The following is a 26129-nucleotide window of genomic DNA, read 5'->3' on the forward strand; positions in this document are numbered from 1 at the left end:
AAGATTGTTCATTGTTGAGTTTCATTACCAGGTCATCATTCTGGATTGGTGGCTCGTTGATGGTAACTTGACAATCAACTGTCTTTCTCTATAATTGCTTAATAGTGTGTTACAGGCGGTAGCCGATAAATCCTGCATAGTATGCCTTCAAGCATGTGGAATATTTCCAATTTAGAAGCGCATAATTAATGCACAGCTGAGAAGATGAGGCTTCAGCTATGCAGAACCACATTCTGACATCATTCTAATAGTTTTGGAAACACATCCAGACATGTATAGTGGATGTGCATGCAGATTTGCATGGAAGACTATTGGACCATTGTCCTTGGCGGTGGTCTGCACTCTCCATGTCCTTCTAGTTTATTTCATGCGTCACTTTCTATTCAGTATAACTACCTCATCATACGCAGATCTGCAGCTGTACAGTCGCTACATCTCGTTGACAGATACAGTCAAACTGTGTGTCATACTGCCTGAATGGACTTGGCAACTGAACATTGAATTTAGTATTCTAGAATGATTTAATGTACTTCCCCATATGCAGTCCGTTTTCCTTGTACCATAAATGTATGTAGTTAAATGTAGAAATGTACTGAGAGCACAATGCCACATTCTTGTGCCTTACTGCACGGTTTGCATTCAGACTTCAGTATGAATATGAACCACAGTTTTTGTTAGTTTGACTGACTCAGTTTTATTCTAGCTTTGTCATGTGCAAACCTGTTATTTTACACACTTAAAAAATAATACTCTAGATATTACAGAATGCTGTTGCAAGGTCTAAAAAATCGAATTAACATTTATGTAAACTCTTGAAAGTTTTGGCTACTTAATTCAAAGTCTTTGCAACACAGATTATTTAAAAGAGCTTTGTGGTGCCTGCACACTGTGAATGCAACATTTTGCAGGGGGTTCACTATATTAGATCTGCAAAAAGATTAATGATATGATAAGTTAGTATTTCTTCAACTCATAAAATATTTATCAGTTGGGAACTGGGATCAGTGCTTGTGTTTCAGCGTCCCATTCTGGATACTACCTTGCAGCATATAAGAAGTTGTACATCTTTTTATCTGCAGTCTGTAACTTCCCAGTAGTGTTTCTTATGTAACCCAATGTGAGCAAAAAAAATGTAAGTTGAAATATGTATGTTTTAGAGTTGAAATGCTGTTTTCCAAAGGACTTCTAAAAACATTTTCGTACATGATGTGACCTCACGTAGGTTTCTGATGACATTGTCACATATAAACTCTCCCTTCCTCGCCTGTGCCTCTTCGTGACTGATCCAAGTCTTCTTTGAGAAATGTGTGTTATTGATATTTTATGCAGTGGGTGCCGGGCTCCAAGCCGATAACAGCATGCAGGGTTATTCTACCTCTGGACTCAATGAAAAGCCTAGTGGGGGGCATCAGCACTCTGACCTACGTCCCTGCTTGTTGCTAACGGCTGAATGAGCGTTTCCATTTGAAAAATCCGGAACAGAACACAGATCGAATCGACCTTTAAAGTCTGTGGCAGTCACCATCATGGTGCACATAATTGGAGGTACTCTGACACCATTGCAGGATAGTAAAAAAAAAAAAAAATGATTTCTGTTTTAGGGTGACGTGGCTACACTGCCCTGGCACCTGCAATAGATAACCTTTACAGTTGGCAGATCGTGAATAAATGTAAGGTGAATTTAACAGTTCAGTGAGCATTTGGGGAGCTGTCGGGTTATGAAGTGAACGAAACCACCGATACTACTAGATTGTTCAGTGGGGAAGTCAGTACTCCATTACTGCAAACATGACTAAATCTGTATCATTAACTCTCAAAAATAGTGTGCTGAGTCCACTCCTATGCCTGCATGTGGAATATCATGCTTGGAAATTTTCTGAATCCAGTTGCTGTTCTTCTTGGCACCTCAGGGATAATATATTTCTGGACACATATCCTTTTGTATTGTTGGAGTCTCAAATGTCCTTCAGCTGGATCATCTGCTGCTGATGTGCTGGTGGAAAAGACTGGCTGATGGCGAGGGATATGTTGATGAGTTCGGCCTCTTTATCTGTTACGGGTCAGGACGAGCCTACATGTAACATTAGCACCAACAAGGTCACAGCCACAAGTATAGAGGGAAACTTTCTTGTCATCCATCATATGTACACGCCAGTGCTGCTGAACCGTTTCCTGCCATGCTGTTACAATCACTTCTAACAGCTGTTAGAAGCTGTGCATAGAGAAAAAAGTGAATATCTTGCTGTTTTATTAATTAAATAGGTAAATTATCATTTAGTATTTTGATTTCTTATGCGCAGCTGTATGTTTTGACTTCACCACAGAAGTGTTGTATTTGACTTGGTTAAATCTTATGAGAATGAATGAAACTGTTTTGCATCAGTCCCAGATATTTAGTTCAATAAACGGCTTTTGACGTATTCAGATAAAAATATGAAGAACGCAACAGTACTTGAAATGATGAGTATAATTTAATGTCAAACTGAATTTATCAGCATCAATGTCATATAGTATTATACATCATTTAGAAAAAGCAGGGGCAAAAGGCAATTTCAGGTGTGGTTGCCATCACCCCAATGCATTATAGCTTTATAAGAGATTAATTAGAGTATATATACAGCAGTAAGATTAAGAAAATAATAAATTCAATGTTTAAAGATTAGGGGAAGAAGGCACAGAAATTGCTAATTTGTTCAGGTGAGATAAGGGGCTCAGAAAGAGACAAGCAAACAATAAGAAAAACAAACAACAAAATCGAAATGGTACACAGCCGTAAGGATTGAATAGAATCATAATGACAAGGGTGTGTGTTTATGTGCATGAATATAATAGCGGGACAGGACAGGACACACCTACCTAAATGCTGTATTTCCCTCTCTGATCCTCCAACTGGGAGAACAGCATCCTCAGCTGGATGTAATGAAGTGCAGATGCAGATCAAATTTAGTTTCCCTTTTTCATCTGGATTTGTGTTTGTATAACAAAAGACATCAAAACTCTGCGGTGATATTGGATTCTACGCATGACGTTATTAGCTGTAACCACAATGGAGTTTTGCTAACCTGTAAACCTGTGAAATAAGATACTTTGCTTGTGGCAGATTTCAGATCCTGTAACTTTAGCCAAGCATGGTGCATTTGTCTGCAGTCCTTACTGGAAAGTGGCTTGCCTATACTGTAAACACCAGTTGGAATCATTTGTAGAGTCAAGAAATATCTCATTCCAAGCCCCTCTTTAAACCAGCACTTTCTTATGATTTGGTCAGATCATGTTCCTGACAAACCAGTTTCTTTGGAGGACTTGTGGATGTCTAGTTGTGATTATTAAGTTCTACCAATTTTGGTACAGACAGATACCAAAAACCTCTGTGTGCTATTATGAAATAATAAACTTGGTATGTTTTTTTTTGCGGGGGGGTCCTGTTAGTGGATATATTCATGGAAGTAATTACATGGGTAATCATGACTCACTGGCACTGGCAGACCACAGGCAGAGAAAATAATTCCTCAGGTTTTAAGTTACACTGCCTGGTAAAGCCCCTCCGGTAGAATACATGAACAGACTACTAATGGCCATGTGCACTGTTGTACACACTGTGATTAAAGTTGTCGGTGATTTGAATTAGCTTTTGAAAGGAATATGCAAATCTATGAATAAACATTCCTCAACGGTCTCATTGGCTGGGAGAATCACTGATACGCAGTTCAAAACAATATTCCCTGTTACTAAAGAAAGAGCAACGTTGCACAGCGATTATACTCTCACATGTTGCAGCTAAGCATAATGACTGACACAGAAATTTGCAGCAATGGCTGTTGTTGTCAGCTACAATAAAGTCCTCAGCAGCTTTTATTCTGCAGGACTGTGTAAGCAGCATCCAAAAGGCTGAAAAGCACATTTTTATAGCGACACATCTATGACACTTGTGTTGACAACGTTGAACGCAGAATCGCAGCTTCAGTCTTATGATATCATGGGAATGCACTGTTTCATCTATTTTAATAATTCATGAGTCTAACTGTAAACAAATTGCTGAAGGCGAAGTGGCGACGCATGTTGAAATTCCCATGTGAAGTAAATTTTTTAACTTTGCATTGTGCATGGAGGACAGAGAGCACCACTAGCTGATACATGTGTTTTATTGCCAGGGAGATGGAATATTTATTGACCCATCAGTGAATTCAATTGTCTTCGAGGTGTAGAGAAGACAGAGATATTGTTTTGGAGCTCCAGTCCCTGTCTGACAGTGTGCAAACAGTAGAACCGCTCTCAAAATTAAATGCCTCGCCAGCCAAGACCAACCAGGTCTGCTCTCATTTTGGCCGAAAGAGGCAGCTCTTTAATGAGATTAGATACCTCGGCTTTGGAAGACATCTTGAGTTTCATTTTTATTTATCAATCATGCATGAGGTCGCAGAGATAAGACCAAGGTCAGCAAGGATCCCTGGCAGAGGGACTCCCATTAATACTACTACACCGATCTGTCTTTCACACTCACGCCAGCCTTGCACTGCTTTATTGCAGTGGCTGCACAGTGTGGGGCTGGGACAGACTAATTGTGCTATTACATTTGCACAACACCATACATTAACAATGAATAATATTTTTAAATGTTTCAAGGAAAACCTCATACTAGATGAATTCCAAATTTGGTTGTTAAAATAACAATTTTTTTGGCCTTGAAAATATTGTAAATTTCTAGTTTAACATAACACATTAGCCTACTTTGAAACTTGAGCCAGTGTTGAAAGAACAAAAAAACAAAAACTGTACAGTTATTGTTATTAAGGTGTCTCATTCAAATGTATTGCAAGTTTGTAAGCACTGTGTGAACAGAAATATCCAGAACGTTGCATTGTGGACCCTGAGGTAGACCAACAGCGTTTACCTTTTTCCTCCTGATTTTCAGGAAGGATTTTATTCTTCTGAAAAGTGACAGTAATGTCAACAGAACAAACATCACAAGGACAGCTCATTGGCTGGTTCAGCGTGCAGAATGGGGGGCAGTTGGCCTGGCACAAATCTTGACAGGTTTTAACCTTCTGTGGAAGGAGGAAGCCCACTTTCCATGTGACAGCCAGCCTGTCTGAACAGCCGGTAACGTGTGCATACATTTAAATTATGCAATTAGTTGCAGATTAATCTCGGGAGAGTGGCAGCAAAAACTGAAAATGTAATATGAACTCGGATGATTTTCTCAGTAAATTTGGCCTCAACACAATGCACCGAGATCCCCTGCATGCGGATTTAAAATATGCTACATGCAGAGACACTAAATAACTCTGACTGTTCATGCAAAACGAGATATGCTTGCGGCAACGCCGTCTGAATTATGAAGTAGGACATCCTTGACTACGTTATAACTGAGCATATATAGCAGTCATTTGATTGATTTGTTTATTTAGTGGCTTTGAGATTAGGATAAGTTCAACCACTGGAAATTATCTAACAAATCTCACCATACATACATACGTACTTTAGATTTATGCAGTTATATCAGAGCTGTCTGAAGTAATGAGAACACAGAGCACGTAGCTCCACTCAAGGGACAGGGAAATGATTGCCAGGGGAAACCAACAATAATGCTAATTTGCACTGGTATTCAGGGATATGTCTGTGTTAAACTTGTCCAAAATGAAAAGAATAACTTGTTGAGAGATTTCTGTTATATGTAATACTGAGGTTTTCCACTGGCCTTTGAGTCTTACACAATGACAGCAACTCCATCAGAGTTGAATGAAGTTTCAGAGGTGAGGGGCCTCGATTGAGAGCAAGGCCTCTCTCTATCCTTACCCAAGCAATTTCACCAGACAAATGAAGACACCTCTTCTGTTTTCCTGAAGGCTGGAAGGTTTTTACCTGCCATCTATTTCTAAGACTCTAACACTGTCAATATTTCCACAATTCCTCTTCCCCTCCTCATGTTCTCTGTTTTTCTCTGTATCACTCTCTCCCTCTATGTCTCTCTGCCCTCCCCTTTTCTATCTCATATTTGTGCTTTGGAAATCAGTGATGTGTCTACAACACTGCTGGTGATTATCCTTAAACCACTGGAAACAGAAAATCTCAAGATGGATTTTTGTTTCATATAAGATTAAACTAGAAATGAGTCCTCTGCAGAAAATCCTCTGCAGTAGCCAGCAGTGGCACCACAGCAAAATGACCCTGAGATGCACACAGTTATAACAGCATAATAATAATGTTTAAATGCCCTCTGTTGTGTTGTTGAAATTAATCCAAAGCAGAATGTGTAGGTAGAGAAAACGGAGCATAATGCAGAGATGGGAAGGTGGGCACACACCAAAGTTTACCCTCTAATGAAGTACAGATGTGGCTTGTGTTAACCTGTAATAACCAGTTTTGTCGGAACATTTTCAATTGTCATGTTTTACAACCAGATTTGTCATAATGATCCTACCTTGACATTCAGTCAAGTCTCTTCATGGACGACCCTTTTGCTCCTGGCCCTTTAACGTGTCGTATAAATGGAAATCCTTAAAATATGAGCACACAGTAGATCATCAAGACAAAGGTTGAAAAATCCAATTTCTGTCTCTTAATTACGCTTTTCCTCTATTCTCATATATTTATTTCTCCTTCTTTGCTCTGTACTCTGTCTGTTTGGTCAGTGTAATAAACCAAGGACTTTGCCTGACCTACAAGAACACGAAGCCCTGAAAATATTCCCAGTGATCTATTTTCCATAGAAAATAATTAAAAACTACTCCTCTCTTTTTTCCACATTTAAATTGCCTTTCAGCTCTCTGAAGAGTTGTGTAATGCACTCACCAAAAAGAGCACTTAATTCCACGATTTTCCCAGACAAGTACTACTGTAGTATTTTGTCATCTCCATTGATCAGAGGGGAGTTAAAAGGTTTGTAGCACTTGCTATGAACATCTTGATGAAGATGAACTCGATGTGTGAGTAATTTTCCGTGTCAGGACAGTTTTTCTTTCAGTATCCCTGTGTCCCATCAGTCTGTTTTCCATGTCTATTTTCCAGCTGGCTAATGTAGGCTTTCAATTTGTGGATGCCAAAATAGTCCACTGACAAGTGATCAGATTGCTGTATTTAAAGGAATGTAGTGTGGATGGCAAAAAGCAGTGTTTCATGATGCCACACCAGGAACAACACCAGGGTTAATGGGCTAGTTACTGACAACAGTGTGTTATTTGGTGACTGACTGCAATCATCCGCATTTTAGATCTAACCATGAATAATGCTTAAAAACATATCAGTATCTTGTTGCTCTCAGCAACTAATTTAGTCATCAGTCATGTTACCCAACATTGTGGTTAATTTATCTGCTTTATCGTGTTATAATTTCACTAATGCTTGGGAAAATAGGCTGCTGATCTGATGAGATGGTGAATCTTGATTTAGATGGACTAATTTGGACTTCGGATTAAGATTGAAAGATACTGATGACGGGTTGCTGGTTACAAAACTTGTGCAAATTGAAATGATTCAACTGCCCCATTTAATTTGAAGTGAAGTGAAGAACATGCACACACACACTGACATTTTCACTCGCGAGCAGATTTTAGAAAATAATGTCTGAAAGTTTCATTTTCACCTTCCTTGGTGATCCTTGTTGGCAGTTTATGTGAAACACCATTTAAGTGACATACACCCTGGAAAAAAAACGCTTTTCTGACAGCTGCTTGCTTTCTTTGTTCTGAGCAAACACAGGGATGAATAAAGATCAGGGTAGTTAGCATGAGATGTGATAGAAAGCCAAGCTGAAAAGAAAACAGAAACAGTGACCCCACCCAAAAAATCTCAAATTTCCGAAATATAAGCTGCAATGACAACAGTAGTGATAATTTACCATGAGAAATGTGTTGCCAGACTATAAAAGTAGATTTTTATATATTTGTGCTTTAGGTTATATTGTGTTGTTGCTGTTTTAATATCTTAAACATAACACTGACCCTGATGTCGCATGAATTAAGGCTCGACTCCACTGATATTTCCCCTATAGCTGAAGCTTATTTTTGTTCCTCAAAGGTAGATTTAAACCACCTTAAATCAGAGCTTTTATTATTCCAGCTGTTGGGAAAGGGCAGGTTCGGACTGTCTGCCTCCTCTCAAATGTTTTCTCAGCTGCTCTCTCTGCATTACCCACTGCACTCCAGGCAGTGGACACGAAACAGGACCTACAGCCCCCCCACTCCCACCCCCGGTGTCAGGACGAGCCTCCCAGTCTCCACCCACGGGAACCACTCGGATTCAAGAGGCTTATTAGACTGGTTTAAAGGATGTTGTAATTTCTGTCTGAGGCTAAAATAGTCCTGCACCCTCCTTGTGAGTTTGGCAACACTCACAACTAACTCAGTTTGTTAGGCAGAGCTGCCATCCTCTTGAGAGTTTGACTTTTTTTTCTCCTGCTTTTCTTTTTTAGGGGAGTAAATGTTTCTTAGCACTATGGAATTTTAAGATAACGTCTCCATGGAAAGGCTGTATTTTGTTAAGGCTATGGCAATACCCTGTTATCAGCAGCAGTGCTACTGATAACAGGGTTATTGTAGCTGTGTGTTCTTATTGTTCTAGTGTCAGAATTACTCTTCCAATGTAAAAGGAAACCATGTCTGGTTAGAATCCCGTATTATAGAATACATTTAGCTTTGCAGTCATTCAGTGTCGGCCGCAATTCTTCACTCGACTTATCAGCCTTCAAAAAAACAGTCACAAGCTTTTATCATATGAAGACTCTTTCAGCACTTTAATTGGTTGCAGCTCGCACACATTGTTGAAAGAAATATTTGCAGCTCTTTCTATGGGAAAACAATCTACATCTTAAAAAAAATGTGGCCCTCTTTCCAAATGATTTTCTAATTCTTTCATCAATATCAGACAGTGTTTATATTTGCTGAAACTGACAGAAACGATTTGAAAACAATTTCCTTGAGACCAGACAAAAAAACACTTTGGGAACAGTCGTAATCACTCCGCTACACGGCGATGGACCCTGTTTGTGGGAGGGCGACATTAACATCAGCCTTGTAGGCTGTTGTCAGAGGGGGATTAGAGACGTGTTTAACACATCCACACATGTGACAGTGCCAGAAAATACACACACTCAATCACGTTGAAGTTTGAGATTTTCAAGAGGGAAGATAAAATAATATTTCTGCGCATTTTTTCACATGTTTAACTATATATGAAATGTGTTCAAAATATCAGCACAGGACAGTGCAGGCACAGGGTTTTGCTGTCCAGACCATCAGTGATTTTAATGTGATTTCAAGGTCTACTAAGGCCGATTTGATGCTTCTGGATCAGTTAAAAATACTAAACTCAAAAAAGCATCAAGCAAAAAATAAAATCAAGCAAAAAAAAAAAAAAAAACACCTTAATTTCTCAGGAGAGCTGACAGTTGCAACATGCAATTACAGTTTCACAGGCATGCTGCTTCAGTCATCATCCAAAAATACAAAATTATTCTAAATTTATGTGTTGGAAATATACAACGGGGACATTAATCACCTGTTAACTCCAATTCAACAGCTCATTTCCCATTGTGAAAATACCTCAACACTTCCCCAGGCAAACACTCTTGACTAATAGTCAGAACAGTCTTCTTGAAATAATGCACAAAAGGAATTTAAAGCAAGATGTCTGAGAATACTATTCACGGCTGCCAAAATTTAATTTAATGAAATTTTAATGATGGTTGCACACCATGAATTGTCACCACAAATGCAAAGCCACACATGTAATGAAGGACCGTGACCTTAAAAAAATCTTTGTTTGTTTGGGCAGTGGTGCATCTGTTCATCCTTTCTGTTGTGTAAATTAAGGATTTGTAACAAAAGACGTGCTTGTGGGTGTATCAACAACAAGCTCCTTCAGCCAAATGAATCCACACCTTCAGTTTCAGTTGGGCAGACAGGATGAGTCGAGCCTGAAATTGAGATTTTCTGCCTTTAAATAATGGAACAGTGTCCTCATAACACGCAGCCTATATACAATCATGTGTTCCTGTAAATCTCATTGTTATCACTCGTGACACTGTGGCTGCTGCCGCTTGAAGTCACATACTTCATTTAACAAATTGCTTCACTTACTATCCAGCTTGACCTTTGTCATTCACCTTCCTCCATAAGACTTTTACTGCAGCCTCTTCTACAGCTTTGAGACCCGTTCAGACCTCAATAATGAGAGCACTCCATGAAATAAGAAGTACAACACAAATTCTCTGTTGCAAAAGGGAGCAATTCAGAATCAACACAGTGCATATTGCTGTTTTTTTTACTATGTTACCTTCATATTTTAAGTGTTAAGTTTACACAGAAATTCAGACTTTAGGTCTTAGATCACCGTTGTCCCTGGGGTCGTAATGAAAGCAGAGGTTAGAGATATGTCTGCAAGAGGTGGAGTTCAGGATGTAATTTCAGCATAGTTCAGAGAGCAACCTACCCTATAATCCAGCACTCAAGTCTATTGCTATGGTGGCCACAGGACCCTACGCTAAGGGATCATTACCCTGTGTATTTCTGGTAGCACTGATAATTATTTTGATTTCGTTGTAGCGCCCTGAGTCGCTAAAGATAGTGTAGCTACCCGGAGGCAGGTCATTATGCTATTATTTGGCCTCTGCATTAGTATTTCCACAGGCTACACTAGTAGTAATAACTATACAGCTGTAGCTGTAACTGTAGTGGTTACAGTGATAGAATAACAGACAGAGTAGCGGCTGACGAAGAAGAAGAAGCTAAGAACAGTAAGCGTTGATAGTTGCACTTGCCGTGACAGTTATGGCAATCGTAGAAAGAGTAAAAATATATTTTCTTAGATCCTGTTAGGGTATGTCGAAAGAGACTGTAGAATAGAAAAAAACTGTCAGAGAGAAACACAAAATCTAGATCTGTTGTGATCATTCCCAGCATGACTTGGAGTTCATTAGGTACAAAAGCATTAGCGCTGTAATCAGTCAGACTGAAAGACGTTGGTGTAATGTCCCTTAAAGACTCTGCTGATCTCCCTTACAGGCAGATACTGAGTCACTGCAGCCATGTTCGGGAGAGTGCACCGCACACTTGACATCCAAAGGCCATGCTGCATTAAGAGCAGCGGTGACTCCTGGTGTGATTGATCAGATGTGCGGTTCCATTGCTGGAACTGTCTCTGTAACAAGGTGGTGTTCATGGCGTGTCATGTAAGCTCCCAGCCATTATCTCCTGGGCAGTACAGAGGACCTTGCTGTAACCCAAGCAGCTCTTTTGACCTGAGGCACTCAGCTTGCCATTGCCCAACTCCCACTTGGAAATTAGGTTCTCTCTGACAGGTGGGGATGGATGCCTGTGATCCTGGCAAGATTCGTGTGCTTTTTCACCCCCCCATCTGTCATCACCCACGGCTCCTTTTGTCTCAAACTCCCTCCTTCACCATTCCACTTCTGTTACAAACTGTTTACTCTCTGGATTTGAGCACTACTGGTTTCAGCACATGAAGTATAGAACATAAGAGTGTTCATGTGCTCAATGTGCACGTCCTCATTATATGCCGTGTGACATTATACTCACGTAACTGTAGTTTCTTGCAATATTATATTTCACTCAATGTCTCGTGTGGTTCACTGAAGCTGTGTGGGAGGCAGGTTGTCAAGCATGTTCTGAACTCCCTTGGATCTTATAATGTCCTTGTATGATGCAGACTGTCTGTTTTGTCTTCTAAGCACTATGAGCACACTTGCGATGTGCACGTGGGTGCACTTGTGTGCAACGGTGAACACAAGTGGGTGCAGAATGAATCAAGTGCGTTGTGAGTAATCGGCTATGTTTTGCTTTTATTAATGAGATGTGTTTTTAAGTACCTGAGATGGATCGGTTGATTTCTGGCTCAGCACTCTGTGCAGCATTCGGGGTGTATTTTCTCTCCCACCTGTGGCAATATTGCTCTTGTAAGATTCACAGTTTGCCGGCTGATTGTTAAGAATTGAGTGTTTTACGCCCTCTCGAAGGACTTTTTCCACTTAACATAGTTGCAATCAATCCATTTCAAGTAAAAATACACAACACTAATCACATAAAGACAAAAGAGAATAACTAAAGATTAAAATTAAGATGTTAAAATCTATACAAATCTTTCATGTCAGCAGCTTTATGTTTTATTTAAATGGCAAAACAACACTGAAGTCAAATTACACCCAACATGTATCAAATACTCCCTGTGGGCCTGACTTAAATGCACTTAAATAATGTGTATTTTTCCACTGTAAATCACAGATAACAGAGGCTGTGGTCAATATGATTTCATAGAGGTTTGCATGGATAGATGCATGCATACAGTGGATCCCAAAGGTGACAAGGCTTCACTGCAGAAAAGGGGAGCAAACCCTCAGTCTCATCTCTATATGATCGATATCTTTCAAATGGTCATATTTTTGCCAGATTTGTTTACATGCACTTTTTCTCAAAATCCTCACGTGCAACACTGTCAAACTTGTGAGAAGACATGTGCTTTAGAGCAATTGCTCTTCCATCAGGCAACAGTTCAGTTGGCGAGTGTTTTATTCTCAAAAGATATTTGGGTGGAGTATCACTTTAAGGCATAAATATAACACATCTAAGGCTGTGAAGTCTTGCATTGGGATATGACTGCCAAAGCTCAGCTCAAAATCAAATGCTAATGAACTGTGGCGCCATTAAACAGAAAGCAGATTGCTTCTTTTTCACCAAAAGGCATAAAGAAATAGCACTTTTTGTTTAATTCACTTAGAGGAGAAATTACCTAAAACCTTGCTGTGGAGCACAAAGAAAACCACTGGAGCTGCCTGGTTTTTAATTACCTGGTCTAGTTAGGCAGATGTGATGGAAAAAAAACAACCTAACTCAGAGACTTAAAGAAGCCACAGATGCAAACTCCCTCTCCCCTATGTCCTTTCGGTGAGAGGTTCCCTGCATCTTCGACCAATATTAACTTGATCAAAAGACAGTGGCTGGCCTAGTAGCAAACTAATATGCTCATTAGCATTGACGAGGGTGCCTGGGAGCGGTTCATGTGCATTAATGAAGTAAAGAAGCTGAACAATTGTACCCAGCTAGCTTTGGAATGCGCAGCCTGCCACATGCGGGGCTCTCTAATGACCTGAGGATCTGAACTCGGGCACAATTCAATAGGCTGTTGTAAAATGGCTTTGTTCAACAGTTCTGTACTGTTATCATGTATTGCTTGTGGTTCTTTTTTAAATCCTGTGAATAATGTTCAATTGCCCCGAGTCAGATTTTGCTTTTAAAGGCAAACAAATGAAATTAGAACAACCCACCGACCCCCACCCCAGCCCCCACCTAGACGCTGTTCCTCTTACAACGTAAGAAAACACTGAAAGAAAAAGAAAAAAAACAATTTTGCCTGCATATTTAGATATATTACCCCAGGGATATGTTTAATTTCCATGGATGAATTGACCCTCACATTTTCCCTTCCTAACAGTGACTCACTGAAGCAAATGAGTTTTCACTCTTTCCTTGGGTACATGGGGTCATTTCATTACATTTTCTATCAACACCATGGATATGCCGCTGCTTTATATTCTGCAGCCAGGATTATTTGAATTGATTGACCACTGACATTTTGCAGTTGTTCTCTGTGATGCAAATTTTAACTGTAGAGTTGGCAAAGGGCATTATTTTTTAAGCATTCACACCTGCCTCCTCCATCTATGGAGTCGGTCTGGGGTACAGACTGGCTACGGGGCCATAGCTTGCCACATGACCATTTGAAAGATGACATTTTATCAAGGCCATCTTCAGTTGTGAGTATGGGTGAGTGCAGGCAGCGTTCAGGTCAATTGTTCCCTGTGTCCATATGTGCTGCAAGGTGTCTGCACTGCCATACAAATTGCACTCTCCCTGTTTTTCTCACCCCACCTCTTCCTTCCCTCTGTGTGGCACTCTCACGCATACACATCCTCACAAATGCTGCACAGAAAGAAAAATATGGTATAAACAGAGTAGATTATAGCTAAGAAGCAATGTAACAGATATCACCAAGGCAAAGGTGTCAAGCTCACAAAATATCTTTGTGCATCTAAATTGAAAAAAAGAAAAGAAAATCCTATTCTCAGCTGTTAAAAAATCCTGTTATCCTCATACTTCGTGCTGAAGAGCGATTTCTCCAAAATTAGAGGCTTTATGATATTGAGAGCAATTGTACAGAATCCTTGGTGCATGTGCGTGAAGTGGTGTTAAAACTGAATGGGTGCGAAGAAGAAAAATGCATTGAGCCAAAAAAAAAAAGAAAGAAAAATCTCTGCCTGTGGGGCCTTGTTAGTCAGTAGCTACACCTAAGTGCAAGCAGCATGCAATCTAATTTGGCAGACAGACAGTGCACTAAATTAAATGCCTTCCTTTTTTAAACCGGTGTTGCTTGAACCAACAAGTTGCATTTGAACTCAAGCTAATAGAAAAGGTAGAGTCCGAAACAAATGATGGATTTTGGTTCCTCCAGGCTGACCTTTGGCTGAGGTTATCAGGCATTTGCAAAAGGTGATGTTGGTCCAAATTGAAATGAGAGAGCAGAATGGAGATTCCCCGAGCATCGTGACCTTTGCTAGCCACTCCATCAGCTGCTCATCACGGCAGACTCATTTATCAGGCGCGTCGCTCTCCCAGGAAACTCACAGGTGCTGCCCTGAATGGGGGTCACATGACATGTCGGGTCATCTCACACGATCTTTGCTGGAGGCAATAAGTGAGGGGGCGGAAACACAGCCTTCACTGGTCAGTGTTCAACAGGATAGAGCTATTCTGCATTAGTGCTAATTTGGTACAAAACTCATATAATGGTAGATGCTCTTCCTGAAGATGAAAATGGCAGTTCCTGCTAAGCTGAAGGATTTGTACTTGATGCGGGGAAACTGATTGAAGACTGAAAAGTCATACTTTTTACTGATAATATTGCAGCCTTTGTGGAATTTCACGGTATGACACTGAGCTGTTTATTGTAGCACATTCGAGAGAGAGAGTCAAACGTAGACTGACTGGAGATGAAACAAAACCTTAGAAAGGATTTTGTTTCATCACAGGTAATAAAAATAAAAAATACTGACAGTTATAAAACTTCAAAATGATTAATTCTAAAATGTGCCTCTTGACTGTGTGTTTTAATTTGTTTCTGTGCCAGTGTATTCCAGATTGTAGTAGCAAAAATGGCTGAGCATTGGACATCTGTCCATACTCCATAATATTGATCACATATGCCAAAAGCATGCTGGAATAAGCTTCAATTGGCAAAGTCAGCCTTCCCTTGATAATTAAAGATTAAACCATAGTTTTTATGGTGGTTTCCTTTTACAACACCTGAACCATTTTTCATAAGTTAAATTTACTGTTTACAGTACTCGAGGCATTGACAGCTTGGACCTATTAAAATCAGCAATACAAAATACAAAAATCTGATCACTGAATGATTATATACATAACCACGTCAACGGTTTGGGGCAGTCTACATTATTAATACAGCACCATTTTAAATGCCCCATCCAAGTCATCAATCACCCTCCATAATGCTGTACAAATGTCTGAGGCTATAAATCAACATTTGACATAAGATTTCAAATACGTTAATGAGCTAGACTGTCTTCTTTTTCAGTTTTATCAAAGCTTGCCAGTCAAAACAGGTCATTTTACCGAACACCTGTAACTGTGGATCTATCTTTCGGTCTAGTTTTAACCTCTGAAAAACATCACGCACATTTCTTCTTCACTGTATCATCTCAAACCCAGACAACAACAGAATTCTTAGATTTCTAACATCATCTCCTATTGGTAAATATGTTATTAAGACCAGACAATAATGATAAGCTCAGAAATCGACAAAGATGTCTAAGCTCCTTAAGGGTTTTTTTTTTGCCTGTAATCTAAGAAATTACTGACAGGAATGACAATCGGTAGTGAACCCCTTATAGTTTGAAAGTATCAAGATGTATAAAGTGAACATGGTTGTTACTTAGAGAATGATGTTCAAAATCTCCCATTGGCTGGCTTGAAAGGTTTAGGTTTTTCTTTTACTGATTCACACACAGTGAAAACTACTGTGTTGCTTTTCGAGTTAATACAGAAAGAGATCAAGAGGTCAGGACCATCAATTCAAAGTCCAACACATGACAGTTTCTCTATTTGACCACCAGTATTGATTTACTCAAGACTCTTTTCTGTCAATTAAGCATCAAGCAATGTGAAACATACCATGTGTCTTCAGCGAAAGAATGAGGTTTATGCTGTAATTAAAGCCTTGAGCAAAGAATCATGCAGTAATACAAAATAGTACGACGGCCGACAAGGGCAAATGCTCTACAAAGGCCAGTAACATTTACTGCAGCTTCAGAAATGATGCCAATTCAAAAACGCATATGAAAATTTAAAACAAATACAGCAACAGAAACATGCTGCAAATGCAAAAACACGACCTGTGGGGAGGAAAAACAAAGACATTAACAGCAAACACACTGAAAATATAGAAATGATGCAAAGTCAAACACACAACTCATGAGCTCAAATGCCACAGAAAAAATGCTGCAAAGTTCTCCAGGCCTCTAGGGGGAGCACTAACTAGAGCAGCTTCATTTTTGAGTCCATAGAGACTGATCAGATAATAATTAAGATATAATTAGTGCATTTTTAATGTTGTCTCTCTGATTCTTTTTCCAAGATTGTAAATCAAGCTGTTCCAAATAGTGTTTGAGGCCTAGAAAACTTCTGTTGTGTTGACTGCAGCATTTGTGTGTTTTTTGACATTAAAATTCTGTACTCTGTCACATGTTGTGCATTAGATACAGAAAATATAATAATTTAATTAAAATACATTATAGGAAATAAGAAAGCTTTATTGTGCTGCTGTCCTTGTATAAATGTTTCTAAAAATATAGCATACGCCATGTCCCTATTTACATTGCACACACTTTCACTTGGCTCAGTATTTTTGGACTACATCTGTTCCACACACACTGTGTCTGCAGTCTTCGGCATCATAACCCATATGTTAGGCTATGACTCAAATCAACCCCCGTAAAAGTAATGATGGGCGGTTCGTGACACGCATGAAGACTCTGTTACGCACCACACTCATTTACAAGAGAGCAGCTCAGTTCCCCTCTATGCCAGTCATCACTCTGCTTTTTTTGAGGGACGGTGCAGTGGATGAGGTCAGACCACTGACGCTGCTTACTGGCTGCTAATAGCTGATGGCTTCGAGTGGTCTTTAGAGTGGGATCCAAGCATTACGGGGAAAAAAAAAAAAAATCCTGATTACATTCATATTCAGACAATACACCACGAACTGATCAAGGGCTTTTTTGCCCACCTCTGAATGAGCTAGCACTCGGCTTGGTGAATGTCTCTTTCAGCTGTCTCTAGATGACTCAACAAGGATTTAGTCTTTCTTGAAGGAAATTCAATAAGGGGAAAAAATTTGTTGCACTTCTTGAGCTGACGATGACATATGCATAAGTGTCCACCCGTGCCCAATGTGTAATTTGTGCTTGTGTAATTTACTGCAAGCTATGCCTTCTTTGTAATTCATCCCTGTGTAGCATCCAACATATTTGCATGCATCAGTGCATAAGCTGCTGTACTGTTCAAATAGCTTGTTTCTCAAGGTGTCTCTGCTGACATGTTTCAGCTACTTTCTGCTTAGGGCCACATATTAATAAATGTCAGTGGCGAGCTGGCTTAGGCACAGACTTAATGCACTGCTGAATCTGTGAATTGACCTTAGACCCTGACACCACCCTTCAGCTCATATTAAGACAACACAGTCAGGGCGGTGAGCTGCCTCTTGATTTTGACGGACATGCAGTCGTTACCTCTGTTGGTCGCCACTAATCATGTGCTGCCTTCGAAGAGTAATGACTCAGGTCATGGGGCTGACAGAATCTCAAGGGCAAAACTCACCCAGCATTTCTGTTTCGTATGAATAAGTCAACCAGTGTGTTAGCCTTCACTGTGTGACCACAGTGGCACAGGATGCATTATGCTGCAGCTTTATGAAGTCAATAAATACATTAATAAAGTGCCTCGATGAAGTGAGTCTATTTTTTCATGCCACCACATGATTGCATCTACAGAGACTTTATGAAAATAATACATTGCCACCTCATTTCATCCAACTGCAGATTCTTTATTTATAGCAGTGTGACCTCTAATTACAAGATTCCCACTTATTCAACTTGACATTGATACCCTGCAGGAGAGCAGAAGTGACAGTTGGCCATGTGCGTTATGCAATCTTTATTTTTAACAGACAAATCTTAATTATATCTGTCTAAATACAGTGATAGAAAGGGCAGTTGTTTTAGATTCTATTATTATTTAATGATATGGAATTGAAGACAAACTCAGATCCTTGAACGTCGTAATTCTGCATGAAGGACAAAGCTAAGGCACATGGGAGTGCCTGAAGTTGTTAATTGGGTTTATGAAAGGCCATTTTTCCTCAATCAAGAAACTGTCATATGTTTCTTGATTGCTTAAACAAGTACATGACACTAACAGCAGAAATCAGCACTATTATCACATAAGTTGAAAGCTCTGGTGTTTTTCTCCTCTTCGCACCATTCTTTTCCTTTTCAAAGTCTTATTTTTCCCTCACCTCCATGTACATTACTGACACTAGTTCTCCTGAGGAAAGAGAATAGTCCGATTAGAAATGATTGCTTGCTTGTCCCTGTTGCCATGTCTCCAAGACTTTCTCACAACCATTTCGCATTATCGTCATTCACTGCAGTGATCTTCTCATCTGCATGGTGGCAGCCCTACTGCCAGCACAAGGACAAGAAATTGGACCTCAGCAGGGAGCTAAATGTGCCTTCAATCTCAACAATCCTTTTAATCTTTCATCAATCATGTGGAAGCAGCTCGGAGCCCTGATCCTATTACAGTTTGAGGGGAATAGTTTAGAACTGACAAGCATGAGAACTGCAGTGAAAGTTTGCTATGCAAGAAAGTTGTGATGAAAGCTGAGTTTGGCTCGGCAATTTGATGAGAAAATCCTCAAACTGGTTTGCTAAAATCGAAAGCAAACAAACAATTGGAAGTGGTATTTCACTTGCTGTCAACACAAAGATCTTAGAGAATATTCCAAAAGGAAAAAAAAGGAAACGTTTCTAAAAATGGTTTTCTTCAGCTGCTATGAAAGTGGAAATCACAGAAGCAGCAGAGCCAAATGAAAAGCAAAACCCTAAACAGGGTCTGATTTTACTCCGATAAGGCCAAGTTGCTCTAAGTGGCCAATTAAGAAATAAAGCTGAAGAATAATGGGTGGTTCATCACGGCTCAAACTTTCTCTAATAGTAATTCAGCAGGCCCAAATGTGCACCCAAATCAAGACCAATGAGCTGGAAAGGTGATTTAGAGTAAATAAGGGTGTTCTTATCACAGAGATGGTGTTGCTGTACTGCAGTGAGCGCTACATCACTTCCTTGTTCCCTCAGGTTTGTGCAGCAGAATCTAATTGAGGTGATGGTGGCTTCTTAGAAATGTTTTATTACATTCTGATATTGAACCAATTAATGCTATGAATTTCAAAGCTAATCACCTTTAAGTAGCAAAGTGTTTATGTCAAAATTTCTCACAAAACCAATCGTATCCTCAGATACTAAGTGGTCACACACTATCACACACTGATACTTCTGTCCTCTCTTTGAGCAGTACATGCGGCCGTGACCCTGAATATCGAAGGAACGCTGTAAACTGCACAGTTTTGTTTTTTCAGTTTCAAAGCTGAATTAACAGCTGGAAACTGCCTGCTTATTTATTTATTTTAAGCATCCTCTCTAATATAACAATGTTGGATTTTCTGTGAAAATGTGCGATTCTGTTATTTTTTAAAACGTGTGCTCAAACTGACACGCCATTTTATGAGTACATATAAGAACCCTTGGAAAATTGGTGATGATTGCTGAGTCAAATTAAAAAATCTGTTTGTAGCAGTAATGGCTTATTGTGGTAATTGCTAGTCCTACACTGCAATTAGCAATCTTGCTCACTAACAGTAAAGCAGCCATCAAAGTGTCAAAGCCAACACACTGAATCTGACTCATGAAACTCTGGTTAACAGTTGACTTTTAGGAAGAAGCAATAAGCCGTGTAACTGTGAACACTGTATACTAATATAACAATGGACACACCAGACACACCAGTGGCTCCAACAAAAAGTAAATGATTTGAAAATGTTGGGTTTAAGCTTTAAGGAAACAGGAAAGTTGGTTTGAAAACTGTGAAGGCTAATTTAAGTCTAGGTAACCTCACGCTCAGATACTCAAAGGACAAGAGAACCAAAATATCTGAATCAATTTGGCACAGAACTGCTGTTTTTCAGAGCATAGCTCATGTTCTTCTGCTTTGATTCGCCACTTGCTGTAGGCAAATAAAATAAGTGACTCTACAGAGCCTCCACTATAGGTGATGGGAGACTTTCTTCTCCACAACGACATTGTGATTTAGCCTGATAAGGCATTTGTATCCGATTTTTGAAAAAATACCTGGAACATTGCTTTGAGTCCCGTGAAAGATTTATACTGAAAGTCCTATAATGGGTTCTGCTCTGGCAGACAAGATGCTATACAATGAAATGTGACCCATCCTTAGAAATAGCAACAATGGAGAATCCCACATACAGTGAGCCCGTATTTTCAAATGCTTTCCATTGTTCATTAGCAAAGAAATAGGATAGTGAAAGGGGGGAAAAAGAAGACAGGGAGTGAAAGTACAGCACAGCCAAGCATTCCCTAATTAAGAGTTTTATGGGGCATATAATTTGAGTTAGAGCACTAAGCCTTGATTCAAAAGCAAACATGTTTTTTTCCTTTGGATATTACGAGAACACAGTGCTGCAGTCTGAAATCTCATGAGTTCGTACCACTTGAGCAAGTTGTTCCCACGCACATAATGAAATCTATTATATGCTATTGATTAACAACAGTGTGAGTGCCTTTAAATAGTTTTGAATTTATATTGTCGGAACAGCTCAGATCACTGTCAACACTTTTCCATGCAGCATGCTGTAATTATGACGGTGATTATGACAGCAGACAGCCATGTACATTGATGTTGCATAATTGTCTCTTCTCAGAACAGGTACTGTATCTACATATGCTGTTTTGATGAGGAGAACAGCTGTACAGCTGTGTTAAGAATACTTTTGTTGTTGTATACATCCTTGTACTCTCTTGTCCAATGTGGAAGCTTATTTCACAGAGCACCAACTTCATATTCTTTGAATATTATATATCTTTAATTCATCACCGTAGTCTTGAGTTTCCACTGCCTCAGGTGCTTTTGTCTCTGTTTGCTAGGACTGTAGCTCTCAGATCGAGGTGTAGGACTTCCAATACCCAGGGTACTTTATTTTGTAGCCGTAACTGCTGAACTACTAGGACTAATGGAGATACAGACTTGATTCAAAATTCTAAGGGTACGGGTGGCGAAATCAATTAAAAATTAAGTGACAGGATTAATGTTCAGTGTTGGCAGAGGTTTCCACTCTCTAAGTACCTTCCAGATTCTAGTGCAGACATTTTATGCTTCTTAAATGCAGTATCGCTTGACATCTGCCAATGGTGTTAATGGTGTTAATGTTATGTGCGCACGTTCAAATTATCATGTTATTATATATTCGTATTTAGATTCCATTTCCTGTGCTCTTATGTGTTACTCTGCTGCTGCACTGGCCCAGTTTCTCAGCAGAGATCATTAATGTTGCATTTTATCTTAGCTGATACCTTCAACAGATTTCTTTTTGGCCCCTTGCTGTAGCAGGAAAAAGTTGAATGTATAATTGACATATCATCACTTCTTAGGTTGATATGTTGTCCGAAAACAGTCGCTTATTTACCCAACCAGAATATATAACCAGCATTATCATTCATGTGGAGTCGTCATTTTGGCCACATGTCTAACATTCTCTCTGTTTTAGCTCTGTTTGGTCTCTGCCAACTCCTGAGGGAAATATCTGTCTCTTTAGCTGTTAAATGCTTCACTGTGTTCACCAGCTACTTTCTAACTGTGTCTGTGCAGTGTGGTTTTAGGACTTTTTTGTTTTGCTGAAAACATTCGCCTATTGCATTTGAAACAACACTGTGAGAGTGGTGAGACTGAACCAAAACAGTAAAGTTGTGGGCCAGACTGCTAAAAACAGTTGGTGGGAGAGGAGCTGCAGAATTCAGGTGTTAATTCTTCATCATGACGAACATCTCACAGTTCTGCATTGTTTACACATTGTAATTGATACATGACAAAAATAGCTCCTTTAATGAAAGGACTAACTGATATTTAATAATAATTTAATCGTTTTAAATAAAGAACTTGTTCCTTAAAATGTGAAAAGCTGTGATCAGACTGTAACTGCAGTTTTTTGGCTGGCTGGATGAAAACAGCACAGTCACAGAAGTCAGCTTTACCGTAAAGTATATGGACAAAAGTATTGGAACATCATACTTTCTAAACACACAGACAGCTTTGCAGTTATAACAGCTGCCACTTTTCTGGGAAGGCTTTCCATAAGATTTTGGAGTGTTTCTTTTGAAATTTTTGCCCATTCATGCAGTGGAGCATTTGTGAAGTCAGACACTGATGTTGGACCAAAAGGCCTGGCTCACAATCTCTGTTCCAGTTCATCCCAAAGGTGTTGGATGGGGGTGAGGTCAGGGCTCTGTGTGGGCCAGTCAAGTTCTTCCACACCAAACTCATCCAACCATGTCTTTATGGAGCTTTGCTTTGTGCACTGGGGCACAGTCATGCTGGAATAGAAAACGGCCTTCAACAAACTGTTGCCACAAAGCTGGAAGCACAGCATTGTCCAAAATGTCTTGGTATGCTGAAGCATTAAGATTTCCCTTCACTGGAAGTAAGTGGGCGAACCCAACCCCTGAAAAACAGCCCCATTCCAATAGTTTTGTCTATATAGTATATGTGGATTTGTTATATGATGCACCACATGCCGCCAGCTCTGTCTGAAGGCCAGATAGAACCTACACCACTGTGACCAACAAGATAAAACCTGCATCAGTTTATTTAGTCACACATGAAAAGTGGTGCACAACCAGTGAATTACAGCCCACCGCCTGCAAACGCGAGCCTGAATGCAGCTTCTCAAACTGAAACTCACCCCTCTCCTGCTGTTGCCTGGGTCAACGGCAAATCTCACATTCCCACAATGACACGACCACAATACCGGGCCAGTCTTCAGTTTTACATTTGAAAGCATATTTAACTTTTCACTCATCCATTCACAGCCAGTGAGCAGTAAGACTCTGAGCCTGGCCAAGATTAGCTTCTGGCAGACAATGCAGTGACTTAAAGGCCACACATGGCCCCTCTCTTGTTCTCTGGGTGACCAAACACACTTCCAGGGCCAGGAACTCTTGACCGGTCTTTTTAGCCCACAAGGAGAAGCTAGGAATTGGAGATAAGTATATGGCAATAGACTAAGGATCAGACTGAACCTGGCCAGACAAAAGTGTTGTATGATGGAACAAGACAGATAGTCTTTCTCCTCTCTAACCTACTGAACCTCAGTGTCAGAGGTTTCAAGAGAGGTTGAGGAAAACATTTGGGCATATTGTCAAATGCTGGAATATTTAGTTGTACACTGGTCCATTTAAGTTGTCTGTTTAGACACAAGAAAGACTGTTAGCATCTCAGTTCTAAACATGTTCATTCAGACTACTCAGCTAAAAGCTTGTATAAGCATTCTCGTTAAGAAGAAGCAGATGCTGCTGTTCCTTCTTAAATATTTTTCAAGAATTCACAAACGAGTCAAACACTGAGAGCTCATTATACATCCCCCCCCCAAAATTTAAATTATTGATTAAAATATTACACATCTGATATGTAAATCATCAATAAAGAGATAAATTGGTGACAATTTAGGAATGCTAAAGAGCATTTTCTGTCTCAGTAATAACATCACAAAATCTAAAGAAAGGTTCATGTTTATGGTTTAGTATCACAGTTAAATTAGGACTTTGCCTGATTTCTTATTATATATTAATCATGACTTAATGTCTTTCATTCTTATTTGATCGATCTAATCGAATCAATGCTTGTTGATAAGCTTGTTTAACAGTAAGTCTTACTTTTGACTGATGATCAGTTAACAATTCTAAATAATTCTGCAATATTAAGCCATAATTTTGACTAAAATCAGTTGCTTTAGAATTAGTACAGTGAGTCGTGCTTAACCCGGTTTAATGATTTGTCTCTCGTCTTTATTGTACCGGAAAGTTCTTCCAAACGTGGGAGAAAATGAAATACGAAATAATGTGCTGAAAGGCTGTTATTTTCCTTCTTTCTTCTTCTTCTTGAGAAGCAAGAAAATAGAGAGGAAAACCGAAGCAGGCGGGCGTTTGGAGGGACTATAGCGTAGTACCGAAGGGGGCGACCACGCTCGCTCTTCCCAGCTCCAAACTCGTAATTGTAAAACGTGAGAGGACCGCGCAGCTTGTCCCTCCCCAGCATATCGGCTGCCGTGTCTCACCTCATCTCCTCACTGTGTGTCCAGGGGACTATTTCACGTATTTCTCCCGTAGGAATTTTCACGGCGTCCAATTAGGTCTGTGCATGCTAATAGGCATGTTGGACGGCTGCCTTCTCTCGTCCATGTGTGCCTCTTTGACAGCGCTGTGAGCGGCAGCAGAAGCGGCGGCGGCGGCGGCGGTAGCGGCAGCGGCAGCGGCGGCAGCACCTTGGAAGAGCAGAAGCAGCAGGAGGAGGAGGAGGAGGAGGAGGAGGAGGATTTTTCTCCTGCCGTACCGTGTCGTGCTCCGTGGAAATACACTCGCCTGCTCTGGGTACTATCAAAACGAAAGGGAGAGAAGAAGACGAAGAAGGAGACGAAGTAGAAGCATAAGGGCTTTTTTGTGGCCGGGGTTGCACCCCACTCTGTATTGGTGAATTGTCAACGGGACAGGCCTGCCACATTGGATGTGTCTTCAGAATGGTAAGATAAATTTTAAAGAGGTTTTTCTTTTTTTTTGCCAGTGTTGCAGAAAAAGCACAGACAGCTGCACACACGCATCGTGCAGCAGCAGAGCGAACACGGAGAACTGATGTAGGCAGCGTTCAGCTTCACTGTAGACGGGCTTGTTTTTGCCTTTTTCACCGTTTCTTTCTGCTGTCTTTCTTCTTATAAATCTGCCCCCTAACCCGCACGGCAGCCCGTCCCTCGGTTTCCTCGGACAGGGAGAGATTAACGACGCTTCGTAAACGCGCAGCACGGTAGGCTACCTGCTCGCTTTTTATTAAAAAAAACCAACCCAAAAGGGTTTGTGAAAGCGCGTTAACGCCGCACTGTGTGAATTTGGTAGCTCAGGTAGGATAAGGGATCAGAAGAAGTCCAGGGCTGCCTTTGACGGCAGCAGGCTCGGGGATGGGAATGGCTGCAGCGCGTCCTAAATGATGCGAGGTAGATGCATAAATAACGGATGAGGACGGGTGAGGACTCGCTGTGTGAATTCAGAAGCGGGTTAAAGTGCCCTGCTGTACGGGGGCTGAATGTGTTGCACTAACCTTGTCTCTGAGCAGGCTGCGACTTCCAGAGGCGTAGGGGGAAAAAAGGGAAATGTAGATTTGTTATGGTTGGCATTTCGACTATAACACAACTCCCCCCCCCCTCCACACACACACACACACACACACACACACTTATACACAGGCGAGTCCATATTTAAGTTGGTAGTAACCTGTGTGTCATGGTGTGGCAGCAGCACCAGCCCAGTGGACTGTGTGTCTGCCTGGTTTTGTAAGGCTTTGTTAGGTTTAGGGAAAAAACGGATGTTAGTTTTACAGCAGTATCCTAAAACAAATATTAAATCATTAACTAAACACAGTTCTGTTACTACAGGCATATCAAAGTACATTTTCATTATTGCCACAGTTTGATTAGGCTTTTGAAAAAGTTTTTTGTGCTGTTAAATTTCTGAGGCAGGCGGTCATAATTAAACCAATTAAAACAGGGGCAGTAAATTAAAAAATCTCTCGGTTTGAATGTTTTGCAGATTACAAATATTTGAGAATGGAGGAGTAAAAGTGTAAGTTGGACCCCTGGGAGTCATTGTTGGGGCCTTGCACACAAAGCTTAGATCTGCTCTGCACTCTGATTGGGCGACTTGTAAGACCCGCACA

General features: G+C 40.3%; 1 protein-coding gene across 8 annotated transcripts in view; it reads left to right on the forward strand.

Moving 5' to 3' along the window:
• Nucleotides 1-26129, forward strand: part of tenm4 (teneurin transmembrane protein 4) — a 205294-nt gene that overhangs the window by 39961 nt on the left and 139204 nt on the right. For 7 of the 8 annotated variants that reach the window (XM_046389707.1, XM_046389709.1, XM_046389711.1 and 4 more), the window contains exon 1: nucleotides 24412-24945. The exons of the other annotated variant lie outside the window; for it this stretch is intronic. The gene's annotated coding sequence lies outside the window, so the exon portion shown is untranslated. Of the gene's footprint in view, nucleotides 1-24411; nucleotides 24946-26129 lie in introns of those variants that run through there. 8 annotated transcript variants of the gene reach the window in all.

This window comes from Scatophagus argus, chromosome 5 (genome assembly GCF_020382885.2).
Source record: "Scatophagus argus isolate fScaArg1 chromosome 5, fScaArg1.pri, whole genome shotgun sequence".
NCBI classification, from domain to species: Eukaryota; Metazoa; Chordata; class Actinopteri; family Scatophagidae; genus Scatophagus; species Scatophagus argus.